The 20,317-nt window shown below is 41.2% G+C and overlaps 1 protein-coding gene across 3 annotated transcripts in view; it reads left to right on the top strand.

Moving 5' to 3' along the window:
- Positions 1-20,317, top strand: part of EDIL3 (EGF like repeats and discoidin domains 3) — a 274,546-nt gene that overhangs the window by 795 nt on the left and 253,434 nt on the right. The window lies entirely within an intron of this gene.

Genomic DNA, 20,317 nt, shown 5'->3' with positions numbered 1-20,317 from the left:
CCCCCCCCCCAATCACCGGTCTTCATTTTAATTTGAAGGCTGTTAGCTTTGAGACAGAGATCCAGCAAACCGCGGAACAGTTTGCAAACACGTTCGAGGGCTTTAGCATCTCGGCAGCAGCGAACAGCTCTTGTCAGGCGACCCTTTTCCTGTCTCCCTCTAACTAGGGCATCTCCATCTAAAGCACCAACAGCGCCTTCTTTGTGTATCACCCCCCCCCCAAAAAAAAAAAACCCAACCCAAACAAAAAAAAACCCGAAACCCAACCGCAGAAAAATAACTTTAGCGCTTTTCGAGTTCTCTTTATTACTATTATGAATGTTAATTCAGTGCAGTCTAAATGAGTTTTCCTTCCTCGCATTAAAAAAGTTGTCAGAGCTCGTCTTGCAACGAACTGAACGTCGTGAGGGGGCGGGGGGGTGGACGGGTTCCACAGCAGCAGCTCTTGTGAAGGGGAAGGCGCCGGCGGTGCCCGGGCTGCCCGGGTGGGGAAGGGGCCGGGGGCGCTGGGAGCTGACCTGCCGCCCGTCCGGTCCCGTCCCGGGCGCTCCGGGTGCCGCCCCGACGCTCCCCGCCGAGGCAGCCGCACCGCCGTCGGGGAAGGGGCTCAGTCCCCGGGACCCTCGTCGGTCCCCTCCGCACCGCCACCCCCCCCCCCCCGCCCTCGCCCCGCAGCACGAAATCCTCCGTGGGCAGCCCCTGTCCCGCCTGGGGGCTTACCCGTGCCCCCCCACCCCAACCCCCGCAGACTCTTTTCGCCCTCTGCGAGCTCCAGACGTGCCCCAGTGCCGGGGCTGTTTCTGTCGCTCCGTCTGATAGCCGGGCTGGCGGGAATCTCTCGGGATTGGAGACCTTTTCATCGTCCTAGCTGTATCTTCCCGAAGCTTAGTAGAACAACTGTTATCCTAATGAGTAAAGGAATGTTTCCATTGACTTTTAGACCTGTTCCCGTCATTATTCACGTTTTCTTATTTTAAAATGAAACCAATGTATCAGTAACATTGAATATTTTATTAGATCTTAAATTATTCAGCACAGTGGCTTCTTAAAATCCAATAACATTCACACAGTTGCAGTGAGCATGTGATAGCTTATGCAATATATGTCCTTGTACCTGCAGTTTATGTCCAGAATCTCTTCAGCAAAAGGTACTGTAGCTGCCACAAAGTCTGGACTTGTCATAAATACTTTGTATTGGGCTTCTGTAGGACTTCTCATAGTTCACATTTTCTCATTTATGTCTACAGTATTGCCATGTTTTATGGTAACTTCAGAAAAGAGAGAACTTCATAGATTTTCTAGTAGAAGCAAAATAGGAAAGAAAAAAACCATTTGCTCTGTGATTGCTTAAGCTGTAATTGTTCAGTTAAAGGTTTGTCCTTGGCTTTCAAAATGAAACAGAAGAAAATTATACAGTCTTTCCTTTTATGCTGAAACAGAGTAAAACGCTGCTTGACAGGTCTGATATACTGGGTTAATTTTGCTCGCTGTCATAACGTTTACTTTTAATAGATCCTCTCAAAGTTATGATGACTGTAAGCACTGTAAGTAACTGAAACTCTTTAGAGAGCAGGTTTTGAACAGCACAAAACTTTTTGTTCATTGTTTGAACATTACTTGCTGATGAGTCCATTTGCATCATGTTGTACAATGAAAACCTATGGTAGTGTCATCTATGCAGCGGCCAGTTCTTCCCTGTCTTCTTTTGGTATAAATTCCAACTGAACATTAAAGTTAAGTCATATAGTTAATTTCTGACCTGTGTTTTAAGTCTACTGTTGAACAAATATACCAACTGCTTTTTTATGTGAGCTCCGAAAAGTAATGATGGAGGTCAAAATCCTGTTTATTCATCACACCTTAAAAACCTCTTTTTTCTGTGTTTACAACACATGCATAGTGTATCAGCGAGTGGGTTTTTGGTTTTTTTTTTTTTAAAAAAAAGGGGAGAAAGATAGAGATCGTAATGATGATGGTGATGAAAAAGTCATCCCAATGGAAGATTGGCATTTTCTTTTTTGTGGCCAGTCTGATAAATTTGCAATCTCATCCACTGTAACAGGAGTCTGATCTTCAGAGACATGTTTATATGCATGTGTATGATGAAACTAAGCTTCAAGGGTGCGGTGACTTCTACTCCTTAGTTTGCAAGAAAGATGTAGATGCATTTTTAATAAGGAATGTCCTTTTATATATATTTCAAAATAGCTGTAAGGTTTTACATTTGCTGTTGTTGCTGTTCCTTGGTCAAATTTGAACGCAAGCCAATCTGATGTTCAGCCGTCTAGTGGACAGACAGTAACTACAGGAGTGACTACAGAGACTACAAGATATTATTTCAGATGGAAGAAATATAGCGCATATCATCTCTAGTAATAGATGGTTTCTATTTCTATGGGTACCACTGTTTATATAAGCCAATACATTTCAGAACAGTCTGAAGATTGGGGTCAAATGAAAGGAAAATATAATTTAAAACTGATGAATGTTTTAGTCCCCAGATTTACCTCATGGAATGGGGTAAGCTGATCGGCTACAGAAATGGTACTGTAAGTGCATAGCAAGTTGGCATATTCCATGTCCATGTGTTAAAAGTCTTTGCAACATGATCTTCTGAAGATTTACCATTTGAATTGTCTTCATTATGAAGGTGATCCTTAAATTGTATCATGCTTTTTCACTTAGGTTGTTGCTGAATTTTTATGTAAGGTTGGCCTAAAAATGATATTGACGTTGCCAAAACCAGGCAAATCCAGTTCTGTGTTTTATGACTGTGTCCTGTGAGCCCGAGATAAAATATTTGGCAACTTTCAAGGAACTGTTTCAAAGATGTTGCTTTTTCTCCATTACAGTGGGAACCTTCACTCTCTCTGAGGCTTAGAAGTTTCTATAAAGCCTCCTTCTGCAGCTGGAATGAGCTGCAAGGAGTAAAAGTGGTGAGAAACAAGAGGTAAACTGTAGCTTTGTTCTCATGTAACTGTACCGAAAGACTGAAAAGATCACAGACACTTTTAAAGACCTGTCTTCTGTTTTACCAAATGCCTTTGCATCTTTGGACGGCATCTGCTTCTGTACAAACTGCTGACAGTGTGACCCTGCATAATGATTTTCACTGTTCTTTTAACAAATTACATTTGTATTCAAATTGATTTTCCATGACTGCTCATATAGCCTCCAGAAAGCATATAGCAGATACAGTATTGCATGCTGTACGTGTCTGGTCAGCCTAGGATAGAATCTGACGTCAAGCCATGCATTATTATAACTGGAATTAATAGTCCTGGTAGTATTCGTTAGGGTTTTTTAAGTGTCTGACTTCCTTTCTCTGCCCTTTATGTCTTTTTGCAAAGGGTATACTTCATACAAGGTTGTGTATCAATGGTAGCATAGTGAAAGGAGCACTGTCTTTTCTTCCCTCCTCCACATTTTTCCAGTTACCATCCAGTTGAAAATCAAGGAAATGATCCGCTTCGGAAGTTATTTCAAAAGACAATCACTTTTTATTAAGAGGTTGATTTTTTGTGCCTTGAATTAGCTGTTTATAAAGCACATGTCCATAAAGCAGCAACAACAATCTCACAGCCTGATACCGCTTCAACGTAAGTAAAGGTACCGGGAGAAGCGGTGCTTAAGAAATTGCAAGAGTCAGAAATAAATCTATGTTATTCTCAAATGTATTGTGAGTCACATAGGAGTTAGCAGATTACTATTTTCCATTTTTTTTAGATTTTTACACATTTCAAACTTACATAAGCCACAGAGCAAGGAGTATTTCTGAAAACTTAGAGGATGATCAACATTGTATTACAAGTCATATTTGGCTTCTTTGTAGCATACTCGAAACCTGCCTGCCTCAAGTCCAAAAGAATATGGGTTGAACATCAAAACAGTATTAATTTATTTCAACTTTCAAAACAGATTCACAGTGAAAATACGAGTTTAATTTTTGTCAGTCAGACGATACACTAGAACATGAAAGATGAGTTGAAGGATTCAAACACAAATAAGGGTTTAAAGAACCTTAACATATGCAGTCTTAAAGCCGCTGGAAGATGTCTCATATTGGAGGACCTACATACATTTTCTGTTTAAAGGGAGTGAAGGGAGGAAGTACAGGGAAAGCCAATATCAGCCTGAATTCAATGTGTTACATCAACCCAAGGAACAAGTGACAGTGGGTCTAGGTTTCTTTTTTTACAAGAAACTTAGATTGTGCAAGATCTTACCTTGGAGCGAGAGCTGCTCATTATGTGTAGTGACAGTAGGGTATGGCTAATTTTCTAAGGTTGTGGTCTGTAGCGGGTAAAGCATCTTTTGTGCCATTCGTATCGCAGGACCAGAGGGTGGACGTGTTCGAACACTGCAGTTGTGGACATGGATGCTGGATATCACTGAAAGCAGGGGCCGAGCTGGCGGCTGGTGTGTCCCAGAAATTTGTAGGCACAGAATTTTGTGCATGTCTTTTCATGGTTTGGGATTTTATCAAATCTCACTCTTGCCGTTGTGGGAATACACTTACAGTTTGGTGGTTTGTTGGGTTTTTTTTCGTTTGTTTGTGTGGGGTTTTTTGTCTTTAATCAGCAAGCTGTGTTACCTTGCATCACAGTGGGGGTGTTCTATTTTCATTTTTAAAAGCTGAGAAATGAAACAGATGATGGTTATCTAATAAAGTGTCTAGCTAAGCTAGCTAATAATTACAGTATGTGGTGTATGAGTGGACGCATCATATGAAACACGTGAAAACAATTTTACATTCTATACAGTGCCTATATGCATACATACTATATTGTGTGTATATCCACGCTTTAGATAGCGTACAGGGGAATTATATTCACTTATGTACCACACATCTAGTCTGATGCTTCCTAAAAGTTTGGGTAATGTTAGATAAACTTCATTGTTCCATGAATTCAAGATTCATCACACTGTATTTCAAGTCAAAATTTGTTATATTCAACAAAAGCAACGAATGCCTAAGGCTGTTTTCTGAGCTTCCCAATAGTATTCCTCACTTCACTCCCCCCAACTTTTTAATAAGAGGCTACTTGTAGAAAAGGCTTTTTATGACAATGAGAGTTTGGTGTTGTTTGAAAATACAGACAAAAGTATTCATTCGTCTATGCCATTCAAATGGAGAATCCTGGCGTATCTTAACTATACCACTCGTGGCAGCAGAACATCAAATTTTCAGTTTTAGGAGTTTTTTAACCACTATATTTAAAGCAGGAAACTCAAGCGTGCGGATGATAGCAGGGAGTAGCAGCAGATGGATAAACAGGCACAAGAAGATCTGCTCTCCTTGTGCAGAGCCCAGGCAGGAGCTTTGCACATCCCCACACCAAATGAAGGTGTGAGTAAAAGATGTGCAGCTGCTTCAGTTTCTTGGGTCGTGTGTGACCCTGGAGGCCACAGAGGGAAGAGGGAGGGCAGCCAGGGCACTGTTGGAGGTGGGAGCTTTGGTGTGGGTGTTCCTTGTCACCTCTTATCCCAAGTGGTGTGTGGGAGAGCAGGGGCAGATCCGGAGGTGTAACCTGTCCAGCAGGCAATGTCTGCGTCAAGTGGTGAGTCTTGATTAAAGCTATTGAGAAATTTACCAGCAAAAATACTTAATCAGAACATTGCAATTCTGTACATATAAGAGTTCAACCAGTATTCCATCTTTCCTTCCTACTCCATTGTTTTAGCTTGCCCACCTAGGACACAGACAGCATGAGTTCAACTTGACTATTAAGTGGTTCAGACTATGGATTTGAATCTGAAAGTTTCAAATTTTTTATTTTAATACAGAGCAGAATTTTTTCAGTGGTTTGCAAATAGCCTTCTTTTCCTTCCTCCTGTTCCAGTCCCCTTGCAACTCATTTTTTACTTAATTGTTTTCAGTTTTAAACAACACAAGGTGTTTGTGCATAGCCAGATTGTGGCCCTACTGTAGGATAAAGCTACAGTTCAGACATAGAGGGCTTTTTTTGTGTGTCTTTTGAGTATTCTCACAGTAGTAACTTTTTGACAGAGACAAAAAAACCACAAACAACCAACCTACAAGAGATGATTGCTTTGCCAATTTTTAGCTGCAGTAATTTTATTTGCCATGCTTCTATGTAGGGAGGCTGACAAAATTTCTACAAAAACTGCTTTTTTCCTATCATTGTCAAGATGCTGTGTCAACCTGTATAATTATAGAGAGCTGTGACAGCAGTGCGTAAATAACAGTAATTTCTGCCATCTGATTACTCATGTCTTAGGTTTCTACAATAGTGAAGCTAAAACAGACAATATAGGAAATAATTTTGGCTGAGACACATATATGCCATGTGTGAGTGTGGAAAAAATAGAAAATAAAAGACATTTGATTTTTTTTATTTCTAACATTTACATCTTTCAGTCCCTGTCTCCCTCATGTACAACAGCCTCTATCACTGCTGGATATCATTGCACACAACCAGCCCCTTTAATCCAAGCTTCCTCTCTGATTATTCTCTATTACAGTCCCATAGGCCATACTGCTTTAATCTGTTGCCAGTTTTTTGTTTTTCTAGTTAAGTATTATGTTTGCAGACAGTAGCCTGGGCTCTGAGGCTGACTTTTTTTTGTTTGTTTTGTTTCTTCTCTCTCTCACACCCTTTGCAGCTTGGGCTTTTAGAATAGAGATAGAGAAAATATTATTTGCTATGTAGCTTGTCAGATTCCTTACTTGTGTGAGGAATTGTACAGGATTGCCTTACAAGGGCTTTTCTAGGTTAAAATCAAAGACCTAGTAGCTGATTGCTTTCAGATACTATTTCAGAACTATTTTAAAATTACTGAACGTCCATTTATTTGAACAATTTTAAGGGATGATTAGATTAATAGTGTGAATACTGCAGAGTGTGGATGGGGAAATGATGTGCTGTTGTCATGGGAAGAAGCTAAAATGACCTAGTAATTCCTTTCTCTGGTACGTCCTATATATATTTCTGTAATGATACTTTTGGCTAATTTCTTTGATGTCGTTTTTTATGGCTTACCTTCTGACCTTGTACAAAATGATGCATCATTTATAGGTGGTCCTTCAGGATAAAGATCAACCTCTTTAATAACAGCTTTCATTTTCCTGGGTGTGATCAAGCCCATCCTATTGTAACCTTTTGACTTTCTTCACCAGGCTTCTCTTTAACCTGGTGTCCTTGTTCAGGTGCATGTTTTAGAAACCTCTCTAAGAAATGCTGTATTTTTGTACTGTTGCACACTTACATGTACATTTACACTCTGGTTCCTTCCTATGGTGGTTTTACTTAACCTCAAAGTCTTCTTCAAATGTGGGTCTTGTGGATCAGCTGGTTACTAAAGCCATAGTGGACAACCAGAGATCAACAAAAAAAGGTAATCGAAGTAATGTCAGACATACTAGGGCATGCAGTCTGTTCTTTTGTGAAATCAGCTGGAGTAAAGTGTGATTGACTATATGTACTGGCTTAATGTGAAGAATACATCTATATTGCTTCACACAGCAAAAGCAGTTATTACTCTAGTATGCCTCAGTATTTTTCAGTCTGGTTCAATAATTATGTGCTGATATACATTGAAAATGCCGAGTGTGAGTAAAGAGTAGTAAAAGAAGAGTAGTAAAAGGTGTCCCTCTGACATGTGGGTCAGAGCTTCCTTGCCACTGGAGGGGTGAAATAACGGTCTAGTCTGTAGGAAACTTCCTAAGTGTCCGTAGTATGTTACTGCTAAACATCAGCTGAGACGAGCAATACTGCCATGTGATATTTGACAGTATGGCCAAGCCCTTCTAATGGCTCTTTTCTACTGACTTTTCCCTAATTTCAGTACTGATGATAGTCTTATACACAGCAATCAAAAACTTCATTTCTATGCCATGCTAGGTTCCTGGTAGTTTAACTTGTTGGGATGACTTAGGGCAGGACCAGGCAAGCCCCACCACTGGTGCAAGGAAGGGTGATGGGAAGAGGGAGGGAGGAACGAGTCGCACAGGGCTGTTGGACACCAGATGTGTCCTCACCTGGTTCTTTCAGGAGGAAGTTACAGACAGTTTTCTCACTGACAGCTTACACATTTTTTGCCAAGTGTCGTGGTTTTACCCCAGCCGGCAGCTAAGCACCACGCAGCCGCTCACTCGCTCCCCCCCCATCGGGATGGGGGAGAGAATTGGAAAAGTTAAAGTGAGAAAACTTGTGGGTTGAGATAAAGACATTTTAATAGGTAAAGCAAAAGCCGCGCGCACAAGCAAAGCAAAGCAAGGAATTCATTCACCACTCCCCATGGGCAGGCAGGTGTTCAGCCATCTCCAGGGAAGCAGGGCCCTGTCACGCGTAACGGTTACTTGGGAAGACAAACGCCATCACTCCGAATGCCGCCGCCCCCCCCTTCTCTTCCCCCCAAGCTCCTTATAAACTGAGCATGACGTCATATGGTATGGAATATCCCTTTGGTCAGTTTGGGTCACCTGTCCTGTCTGTCTCCTCCCAACTTCTTGTGCACTCCCAGCCATCCCGCTGGCAGGGCAGTGCAAGAAGCAGAAAAGGCCTTGGCCCTGTGTAAACACTGCTCAACAATAAGTCCATAGAACAAAAACATCTCTATATTATCAACACTGTCTCCAGCACAAATCCAAAACATATCCCCACACTAGCTACTATGAAGAAAATCAACCCTCTCAGCTAAAACCAGGACACCAAGAAATAAGTTTCTGGACCTACCCCTCCAAGTGCTTGCTGGGTCTCAGTGTGTGCATGTCCCAAGTCTGTTTTTCAGTGCCAAGCAGCTGAACTTAAACCATTTTGAGCAAGGAGACAAGCTCACTTGCTCTCCCACCGTACTCTGAAGGCACAGAACGCCACATTTCTGCCTGCCTTGTGTATACCTATATATAACACTGTGGAAACCGGGTACAGAAATCAGACCCATGAGTATGCATTGTGTTGCTGTCTGCAGGATGGCTGTAGCCAGAGGAGCAACTTCTGCATTTCTCGTGCCATCTCCCAGTCCTGAGTATCTGCATGCTGCTTTACCATCCTGGGGCCAATCAAGTGTTAATTAACTAAACTGTCCTGGTAGGTTATTTTGATGAGGACAGATTACAGTGTTTTTATTCCCTAATTATTTTGTGCCAAATATTTATCTTGTGGATAAAGATCTCTCCTTGGCCATGCAAAGTAGGTGAGGCTCAGGAGCTCCCCGTGCAGTCTCAGTAAAACTGAAGGACCTGCTTGTCTTTGAATTCTGTCCTGGCTTATTTCTAAGCAAATAAACTGGTTTAAAACTACAGGTGAATAGATGTGGTTCTGGGTCCTCCCTTCAGACCAACTGAAGGCTGAGCAGCAAGAAAGAAGCAGCCAAAATGACTGAGTAAAATCACTACGTGCTTCAGCTACTTCACGAAGAAAAAGAGAGAGCTCTTCAAACTGTTAATATAATTTTTTTCAGTTGTTTCACAAGGGCTTCATGCGTATGTGTGCAAATGAACAACCTGATCGAGAAGTGTTGTGACCTTCCCAAGTGGCAGTGTCCCTTTAGCCCAGTGTCACACACCAGCCCTATGGGAGCTGTGTCTCTTCCTAAGGTCTGAGACCGGCAATTGACTAATTTTGACCAATTCATCTGCTGCTTGATTGGGTTTTTTTATAAGTTTTGATTTATTTTTTTATTTCCTGTAGAAATAAGGCAGAGGAGGGAAGAAGGGGTATCCCAAAACTGTACCCCAACTTCACTGGAATAAAGATGAGTCTGATTTAATTACAATCAGTTTTCTGAACTGGGCTTTACTCTGGAGCAGCACTGTTTTCAGAGCTGAAGAATTACAACAAGAAATACAATAAGTGTTCTTTTATGGTTTTGGCAATTCAGGAAGCTGCTCTTTCACCCTATAAATGTTCTAGTCTGGCAGATAATCATAATGTCTTGTGCTAGCATCTTTTATAACAATCTTTTGTCTCTTGTGTCACATCAAACTTGTTTTGTTTGCCTCTTTCTTCTTGAAGTGTGTGTACCTTCCAGATGATACAGAGAGCATCCCTGAAGTCTGAAAACAAAGGTCAATACATCACATAGAAAGGCTTCTACCTTTAAGAGAAATAATGAGATTTGATGACTTATGTCTGCTAAAAGCTGTGATGTTAGGTCTCCTGTAGTGCAAGCTCCTGCATTGCAAGCATTGCAGCTGCTTGCATATACATTTCAGTGCCTGTGTGAGAAGTGTTAGCGTGCTGGTACTATTTACCCAAAGAGTTGCAGCGATCTCACAAACAGGTAATCATCTGGAATTGCTGTTTCAGGAGAAGTCTCAGTTAATGTTATTCGGTGTTCTCACTTTATTACTGTATATGCAAGAGATTTTTAATTTCTATTTTCAAAATGAGGCATTAGAAGCTTTTAAAATTCAAATTGCAAATGCCCAGTCTGTTTACAGCATGGTATATGTATTTTGTAACAGTTGGAAAATTTTTTAAAAGCCTTTAATATAGGATCTCAGAACAGATTTTCTGTAGAAAAAGTAGCTTCAAAAAGGGTATAGTTTTGTTCTGCCCCATTTTCCTGTTAAGATACAGCAGTAAAATTACTGAAGATTTTAGACATATTACATCTGTTCTTTGAAAGAGAACAGCATAAAAGACATAAAATTACTGTTCTGGTAGATTACAAGCTGTAGTGTATATCTGCTGAAATTGGCTTTATGGAAGCTGCTTCTTCTACGTTGATGTAGTTTAAAAATAAAATACTAACTTCTTTTGTGTCATACCCTCCCTGAGTAATGCAATAACTCTGTATTGCCTCTGCTTTTCAGTCACATGGGGTTTGCCCAGAGTTTTGGCTTTGGGGAGCAGCCTGAAGGCCACAGATGGACATCACTCCACCAGTGACCGATCAAGGAGTAGGGTCATTCCTATGCCATGTACTTCTATTGCTGTCTGGGTGGAAGGGGACAATATTTAGTCTTGCCCCTCTTTAAGGCGCAGTATTTCCCTTATTTTCCTGGTGGAAACAAGGACTCGGAAGAAATTGTATGTGTATGGAGTTTGTGGTATATTGCCAGTGTTGTTCATGGAGCAGCATAGATGTGTCACCACATGATCCTGTCAGAGCTCGTGGGTAGTCTGGTTGTAAATGGCAGTGGCATGCATTGCAAGTGGGATGTATTAGCTGGTGGTGATGAGGCATTACTGTTCTACTGTGTAATTTTTGTGGTGGCTTTTGGCTTTTTCTAACATATCTATAAGTACTAACACAGGACATATCTTTGTAGACCATTTATGTTCTGCAATATTCACCAAAAAGTGCAGACTGATGGTGATGTTTGTAGATAAAACAGGCTTCTGCATTCAGTACAGCTATCTCAGGCTTGCCAAAAATTTTCTGGGAGCATTTCCCTGCATTAGAAATTACTATATCCTTGGTATCTATGTAGTGACCTAGTTTGTTTATCACTACCTTGAATTTTTAGGCCACATGTACTCTTGTCTGGAAGATTTAAAGAAGAGGTTTGTTCTTGGTTTGGGTTTTTTTATTGTTGTTGTTATTTTGGTTTGGTTTGGTTTCTTTGGTGGGAAGAAGTGTAATTCTCTTTTGTTTACCTGGATTATTTGTTTCTTCAAGCTTGAGGTTTTTATGAGGTCCTACTTTTTTTCCTTTGCACAAAGGTTTTACATGGAATTTTTATCTTTTCCTGAAACTCTCCTGATAAATTGAAAGCTTTCTAATGGTTCTGAAAATTAGCAGTGTTACAAACCATAATGGCCAAGGAGTAGAGTCAGCTGCAGCCACAGTACACTCAGGGAGGGAAACACAGACAAAAGGCTTCACTCTGTCAAACACAGTGTTATTTGAAAGTGGTTTTCATGTTTCAGATTTATATTGTACGTTAACCCATTGCTTCTTTCTCTGCTATTTTATCCCTTTTTCTTTTCTTTTTTCCATTCATAATGTTGAACTGGCTTGAACTCCTGGATTTTTGATTTTCAGTTGATGGTTCAAAGACCAAGGGCCCTGGTAGATGTTAATCCAAACTTGATGCTGAAAGTAGGTTGCTCTTCACATTTAACTCTTTCAGGAATATGGATTTTTTTGGCTTCTCTTGGTTTCAATAACACATTCTTGTGAATACAGCAGAATAACTTTACACCAGAGCTTCCTCTAGATTAATGTCTGCAGCTTTGCCAAAACTATTATCTATATTGCAAGCTGTCACTTCATGTCCAAACTGAGTAATTAAATCTTCAAATCAGATGTGCGTTTTTTTGTTATTATAAACATAGTTTACGATTTTACGGTTTCACAGAACCTTCGGGAAAGAGCTGCAGTACAGCTCGTTAGAGAATGGGCTAAAACCTCTCTGAAATTTTGAGTGGTTGTATTACATTTTCAGATTTCGACTCCTGTCTCTCAGGCAAAAACTGCCAGTACTGCATTAGGTGTGTTTGTGCCTTAATGACTTCAAGTCCCTTTCTGATCTGATCTGGGGCCTTTAATCTGGGTTGCTTGCCAGCAGTTATGTAGAACACCTATCAATTTTTTAATGCTAAGTGGTGAAATCGTCCTTTTGCAGTAAGCCAGTTGAGTAACACTATGTGTACCTGAAATGACCACTACTGTCTTTCAAATGTAGGTGTTGTAGGGGCCATTTTTTCTTGGGAAAACATGGTTCATTTATTTTTGTGTGCCAAACAAGACCACCTCTGGCATGGGCTGGACCAGTTACTCTGGTAGATCAGAAACTTTGACCCAGGTGAAAGGTACTGAGGGAGGATGCTGCTGGCGCAGCGTCAGGCTGTGGAGATGCCCAGGGTGGGGAGACCGATGGCCTTGTGTGCCAGGGTGTGCTCTGTGCTCTCAAAGAGGACAAAATAAGAGATTAACGGGGTCTTTCAAAGACCCCACAAAGCCAACAGCTCAAGTCCTGCATTGCAAGGGAGGAGGGAAATCTACAGGACCACCTCCAAACAAGCTGTAGATAGAAGCTTCCATGATGTGGTAAGCTGGAAGCTTGTCACTTCTGGCATAACATCTCAGCCCTCTTGTCCACCTTGAGTTCTGCAGTTACAGGTACCAACCAAGTGACCAAGGAAAGAGAAAAAAAGGAGAGTGATAGCTAATGGAGACTCCCCTGCAGGGAACAGAGGCACCTGTCTGCTGACCTGATATCTTGGGTGCTTAGGTCTGGGATGCTGCAGAGATACTGTGGCCAGTGATACTGCTGGGGAGGCCTGGCAAAGAAAATGTGGGGTCATTGCTGAGTGGGGTGGGTGATTTGGTGTGACAGTGGGCACAGAAGGCAGAGGAAGTAAACACTGCGATTGCCAGTCCTGCCAGATCTCTGTGCTTGGAGAGACGGCTGAAGGAGAGAAATAACCAGTACTGGGTGAGCATGAAGTGGGGGTGGACTGGAGACAACCTCACCCATGGGCCAGTGGGACAACACAGACTGCACCTGAGAGTGCTGAGAGCTGGCAAATGCCCTTGCAGGGCAAGACATCTGTAACCTCTAGGAAGTCATGGAGATCCAGAGAGGTCCCAGTGACTGAAGAAAGGCAAATGTTGCATCCATCTTCCAAAAAGACAAAAAGGTTGACCAAAGAGGAAACTCCAGGCTGGCCAACCTTGCTTCATCCCTGGGAAAATCATGGAGCATGTTTCTAGGCATGTGAAGGAGAAGGTGAATGGGAGCTGTCAGCATGGGTTTACAAGGGGTAAATAGCACCTGACCCACCTGATGGCCTTCTGGGAAGAAATGACTGGTGGGGGGGTGGGGGGAGCGTGGTGGGTGCCATGTACCTGAGCTGGAGCAAGTTCTCACATCCAAGTTGGGCAATGGTAGTTTGGATGGATGGACAGTAAGAAAGATAAAAAAATGGTTGGATGATGGGACTCAGATGTCTGTGGTTGATGGGTCATATCAGCCTGGAGCTTAGTAACAAGTGGGGCATCTCTGGGGTTTGTCTGGGACCTCTCCTGTTCAGCATCAGCGGCCTGGAGGAGGTGGCAGTCCTTGTCCATTAAGTGTGCAGGTGACACCTAACCACAACGACCAGTGGATGCCCTCAAGGGCAGGGCTGCCACTGAGAGAGGCCACGCTGGGGGAACAAGGCAACTGGAGCCGTAAAAAGAGACAAATGTGAAGTCCTGTCCTGGGCAGGGAGACCCCCTGTGAGGGCATGGGTGTGTGGTTTTTGGACCGCCAGTTCAGGAAAGATGACCTGAACAGATGCGGGGGTGAAGTCAGGGAGGCCACCGTGTTGGTGGGGACTGGAGCTCATGCCCTGCAAACAGAGGGACCCGCGGGGCCAGGGCTGTGCCAGCAGGCAATCGGGCAGCTTCAGGGGCACGAGAGCAGCCCCCGCTGCCGGCAAGAGGGGGGATTGAGCAGACAGAGACAGACCCGTCACAGCAGTGCATGGCACGAGGGTGAGAGTTGTCTTCTCTGTAAATATGACCCTTACTGCAGGGGGGAGTGTGAAGACTCGTGTCCCCCATTAAGCCCCGTTTTGAGTAGCTATGTGAGATTAAGAGTGTCGTTCAATTAGCTGTCTGCACAATAGTGATTTTTTTTTTTTTTGGCCTTTCAATGTAAAGAATAGGATTGTATTTTATTTAGATGCTAGCAAAAATAAAATCTAAGACCTACAGGGTACATCTGGTGTTTTTTTGGTTTCGTTTGCTTCTTTACTTTGTAATTGCTGCTTATCATTAATAAAGTAGACTAAGCAACATTAAACAAGCTGCTATTTTCAATGTTAAGTTTTCTTGGTTTGTTTTGCAGTTTTCACTTTATAGTCTTGCAGTTGTGTGGGCTGGCAAAAACAAAGATTTACTTCCATTATTAACTTCCTTTTATTTTTGTTTATGAAATACAAATGGAAAAAAATGGGTAGCAATGTGTAGAGATTCTTCTTGAACATTTTCCTTCTTGAGATGGTGATAATAGAAATGTCCAATTTCCAGATTGTGACAGAAGACCACAGCTTTCAAACATGTTGGAATGAAGTTATGAGTCTGCATTTTAAAATGCAATCTGGATTTGGCATAAGAGATCTCAGTTGAAAACCTCCTGCTAAGATGATGAGATTTATAGATTTAAGATTCAGTGATCATACAAAGAGTTTAACAACTCTGCTGATACGAGTGTTAAGGGAAGAAATTAAAATGAACTGAATTGGTGATTCATTTTGGTTACACTCTGGGGGAAGAACAGGCATTTTCTAATAATTAATTATCTAATTTAAAACCTCCCTGTTTCTTGACTGAGGTAAGAAATTAGATATTTTGTATAATAAAGCAGCTGATCTTTAAAACTAATGGGAAGTGCTGTTATATTTTTCACAAAAGCTATAGGTGCTTCAGTTCATTGGGCTCTGCCTCAAGAAATTAGTTTCAAGCAAATTAGCCAGTAAAATGAATGTACCCTGCACTAGTTTATTAATAAAAGTGGTGGGTAAACACATAGCTGATCAGTATATGGCAATCAGCATAAGAAAAGAAATAAAAATATGCATAAATTAAATGGTCTTGGTTACTGACCATTGATCATGAGCTGTGTTTCTCTTAGTTTGATATGAAATGTTTCTTTTACTTGAAAAATAAAGACGTGTCGGTTGAATAATCTGGGCGGTTTTCATTGTCTTTGATTGCCTTCATGACAAATTGAGAGTGCTCAACAGATTTTAGAACGAAAAAAGGCACAATCCTGCAATGCTGTGGATTCTGGAAAATGTATTCTGAGATGTAAACATTTCACTCTCTATCAAAAAAGTCATCAACTGAGGATTATATTCTGGGTTAATGCTCACATTCCTGTATTTTCCTGTAATGCTTACACCAGTGTTCTCTCCCAGCCGAATGTACCGCAGTGCGAGAGCCCCAAATTAAGGGCATGCTTTTAGTTTAACTTTTTCACTAGGATCCCGAAATAGTAACAGTGCTGCTGCTAACGGCACTGGTGGCAAAATGTGTGCAGGATGCTTTGATGCAGCAGGACAGTTACTGATTTCTGTTACTCTGACTTAGTGCATTTCGCTGCAAGAATAAGGTGACTGTTTTATTTCTGAGCCATTGTCTTGATGTCCAGTTGTGCAAGTATCCTATTGCTGCTCCTATAATTTCTGATCTAGAGCATGAAATTGCTTTGCAAATGTTAAGAGTGACATTTGGGGTAAGTATTACATCTCTCTTTTTTTTAAGAAAGTGTATTGAATTGCAGCAGCACCAGCAGCATGGCAAGAGGTTTCATGGGAAGTCTTTGAAGACATGGTTAAGTAAATCTGTCTAATTCTGTTCCCACAGTGTCTAGGGACATACTGGCTGGCACCACAGCATTGTATGTAGCCAACCATACAAAAAAAGAATCCCCAAACCTTGCAGCCTCAGGATAAGAGAAAATGCTGCTTGAACACAGATGGAGCCTAATGAATTATGAGGCTGTGATGGACAAAGTGGCTATAGAGCTCGTCATCCCCTGGTGTAACTAAAGGTCAGCGATACGGTGTGACAAGGAGAGTTTTAAGAACTGGTTTAGAGAAGATGAAAGGCAGCTTTGTTGCTCTTCTCAGAAATATCTTTCCAAAGCTAAAGGGCAGTGTGGGAGAGAATGAAACACAGGGTGCTTTGCTGATGAATTTTCAAATACATGGAAGGTTCAGCTGGACTTCTTGTTACTGAGTAAGAGATGATACGTTAAGAGATATCCTTTCAAAGACCTTTGAAAATACGGAGCAGTGACATATGTTGGACGTGATAGGAAAGGGTGAGAAAATGGAGGTATGAAAGGACAGTAATGATGTAGTTAAAGCAAAAGGCAAGTGTAATGCTCCACAATAGCATTTGGAAACTCACAGTTCCATTTCTGAAAGCATGAGTGAAAGATGACAAATTAATACAAACTCAGGCAGATGAGAACTAGGGATGATTAGCTGTGCTAGTGAATAGGAAGGGCTGTGTCTTAGGGGTATAATTAAGGAAAAAATTGGCAGAACGTCAGCCAGCATAGCTCCTCACTCTCACCCCTTTTAGAACGAAGTGGCAAGCAAAGTAATAGTGGTCAGTATTGCAATATTATTTTTGTACTGTATAAGCTATTGTAATTCTGGATCCTTCATATACTGGCAGGAAATCAAGGTCACTGAGAACTTTGAGGGAGTAGTTTACTTGTTACTGTGCTTCTCGAAGAAGTTGAAGATTAAGGCTCAAATCTTTGTTCTTTATTTAAATCTCTCTTTCTGTCCAGAAATTCCAGCACGTATTAGGAAGAGGTCTTCTGTCTACCCATGGGCTGCAAATACATGAAGTAAGTACTGAAAAGGGAAAGCCTATCCCTAACAAAGTTTTAAAATCAGCTAGTTGAATGTGTCCAGCTGATTCTAGTTGGCAGTGTTTGGAAGAAAAATCTGCATTGTAGCCACACTACTTGAGCTGACAAAGAGTGAAATGGAAGTTTGAACAAGAGGTGATTATCCTGTTATAAAAATTTTGGAGAATAAACCAAATTCATTCCAGTCTTAAGCTCTGGTGCATGTTTTTCTTCAAAGGCAAACGGTATGCAGGAGAGAGTCTCTTCCCTAAAGTGAGAGATGTGGGGAACCTCCAGGCTCCCAGACCCAAGTGCATGTACATGCATTACGCTATGCTGGGCTGAGGTCTGAGACCCCTTTACCCTCCATGCTACCACAGCCTCTTTCTTTGCACAGGTTTCCAATTAACAGAAATCCAGATGCCTTCATCTGGTACAGTCTGTAATTACTCCAACCTAAAGAGGATAATTAGGGGACTGCAGTCTTGGGACAAGTCATGTAGTCCACTGAAAGATCATTTCAGATTCAGTTCATGAGGGTCAAAGTGTAAGTCATTTGGAAAACAAGGGTGAACAAATTAAGGTTTTTTTTAACACTATCAATGCAAATAATGTGTTACGCAGAATAGAAAGACTGGGTAATTATCGCATGCAGATCACACCAGTATCATCAGCCTTCAGAAAGCAGTCTGGTGGATGATTTAATTGAACTGACTTAGAAAATTATTTACCTTAGGCAGTATCCACAAATGTTGTAGATGACCATGTGAAATGATTCAGTGAACTCGTTGGGTACTACAGCATGTTTCATGAGAGAAAGAGAGGGAGAAATGTGATTTTATGATAGGCAACATTAGTCAGGTCCAATTTAATTTGCAGGAGGAGAAGTGCAGCTCTGGAATAAGTTGTGATCAGCAGCAAATCTTGGTAATTTGAGGCATTGGTCTGCTAACTTAGGCCAAATGGAGGTCATTGGTCCACATCAGTAAAACTTGTTTGTTTCTTCGTTTTAACTATTATACTTGCAAAACTCCTTTTTCCCTCCTTGGGAAGAAAAAAAAAAAAAACAAACCTGCTCAGCTCCTTTGGAACATGAAAGAAGCAAAGTACTTAGTGGCAGTTGAGACCATATAGGAGCATTTTTGTGAGTTAATTTGATGGGGGACCTTGACCTCTATTCTTGCTCTATTTGTAGAATCGGTGTACTACTAAAGGAAGATGAGGACCTACCCATTTTTCTCTCGCTCCCACTTTCAAAATATTTTAGGTGTCTTATGCTTAAATAGTATTAACAAAGCTGCATGTATTAACACTTAAAAATAATGGAACATTGAGAGAGAGGGGATCTCCTTACATTGTGTCCCCTATCTACACGAACTGAGGAAGAGAGAGCATGTTCAAAGAACTGTACGGTAATTTGCTCAGTTCTTGAAACAAGTGAAATTAATTTTTATTTCCTCTTAAAGATAAAAATGACTGGTCTTAAGCTATAGCTAGAAATAAACCAGATTAAAATAGTTCTAATTTTCCACCTGGCTTTTTGGGGAAAGAGGATGAGGACACGTGACTGAAACATAGCAGTCTTTTTGTCCCCCTAGACTTTTGAAATCTCAGATTGTAAAAAGATTTTAGGTGGGCGTTATTTACTGTTACAGTAAAAATTGAATGTAGGACAGGTCTCACATAGGTTAACATTTTTGTTCAGTCTTACTGAGAAAATAAAATGGCAGAACCTCTTTGTAGAAATAGTGATAGCAGAGCCTCCGAGGAAATGAGCCATAGAGGTAAAAGTAACTTAAGGTTATTTATGCTTTTGTCCCCATAGCCTTTTGTCAGCAGTTGCTGTTTCCAGAAGAAGCCCTGCTTGCTTCTGGTTGAAAGCCAGAGCCTGGTTCTCGGGCAATTTTGGAGCAGCTCTGTCTTCCACCAGCTGAGAGTTTGGCCCCAGGTTTTAGACAGAGAACAGCACCTTAAAGCATCTACTGCTCCCTTCCTCTGTTTTCTTTTATGGGCATGAATTACACAAAGTTTTGTTTGCTACATGAGTGAGGAGTAGTACGTGCAGTAAACTAATTTGCTAATGTTTACTTCCCATAGCGATTTATATGCTACCGTTGGCAAGCATCTGTCTAGCTCGTGGACAACCAAAAATATAAGCAAATGCTGTGTTCAAATAATCCCATGTAACCTTAAGAAAAGAGATTGGAAGTAGGTTGAATAACTGTAGAACATCAAGCAATACTATAATAAAGCCAAAATGCACTTGAGTATGATGGTACTTGAAGTCTTACAGTGTGAGTTTTGTTTCAAGCATCTACCTATGGTACTTACTAGTATCAGCTTGCCTGGGGAGTTCTTGCATGGGCTGCGTTGCCCGTATTTTTAATTGACTCTCTGTATCCTTGCTTCTCACTGTTGTAATCAGGTTACAGCCGAAGTTGCTGTAACTCAAGTGCCAGGATACATTTGTCTGTGTCATTCTCAGAAATTAGCAAAGATGAATTTCGATTTAGCAATAGATGTGAGCAAACCTGTGGCTTGTCATAAAATTTCTGGATTTTTTTTTAATTTGTATAAACTTATCTTTTAATAGTAAATATGCTCTGCTTAAAAAAAATCTTATTTTTAAATTATATTTCAGGTGAATTATGTGGCTACTATATGTTCTAATGGAGAAATATGGAGCAGCTCTCTTTGATGTCGTCTGTATTTTCGAGTTCATTGATGCTATGAGGATACAGACTACATGATGATGGTGTGCAGCCAGGACCACATCAGAATATGTCACCCCAGTTTTACTGGTGGTGCTTGTGCTGTGGTCACTGGAATGACCTTTGAGAGGAAATAGTAGGAAGGATTAGTGCCATGGAGGAGGCATCTGTGGAGGTTATGAGAATGTGTGTAGAAGCAAGATCCTTCTCAAGCCAAGCTGAAAGTCTCTTCACTTCTCCTCTGTAGGACTCTAGTTTTGTTTTGACTGGGTTTTTTTGTTGTTTGTTTGTTCCCCCACGTTTGGTAATGAAGCTGTGTTCTGGTGGTTTT

The sequence above is a fragment of the Grus americana genome, chromosome Z (genome assembly GCF_028858705.1).
Source record: "Grus americana isolate bGruAme1 chromosome Z, bGruAme1.mat, whole genome shotgun sequence".
In the NCBI taxonomy this organism is placed as follows: Eukaryota; Metazoa; Chordata; class Aves; order Gruiformes; family Gruidae; genus Grus; species Grus americana.
This window is presented reverse-complemented; position numbering and strand designations above follow the sequence as displayed.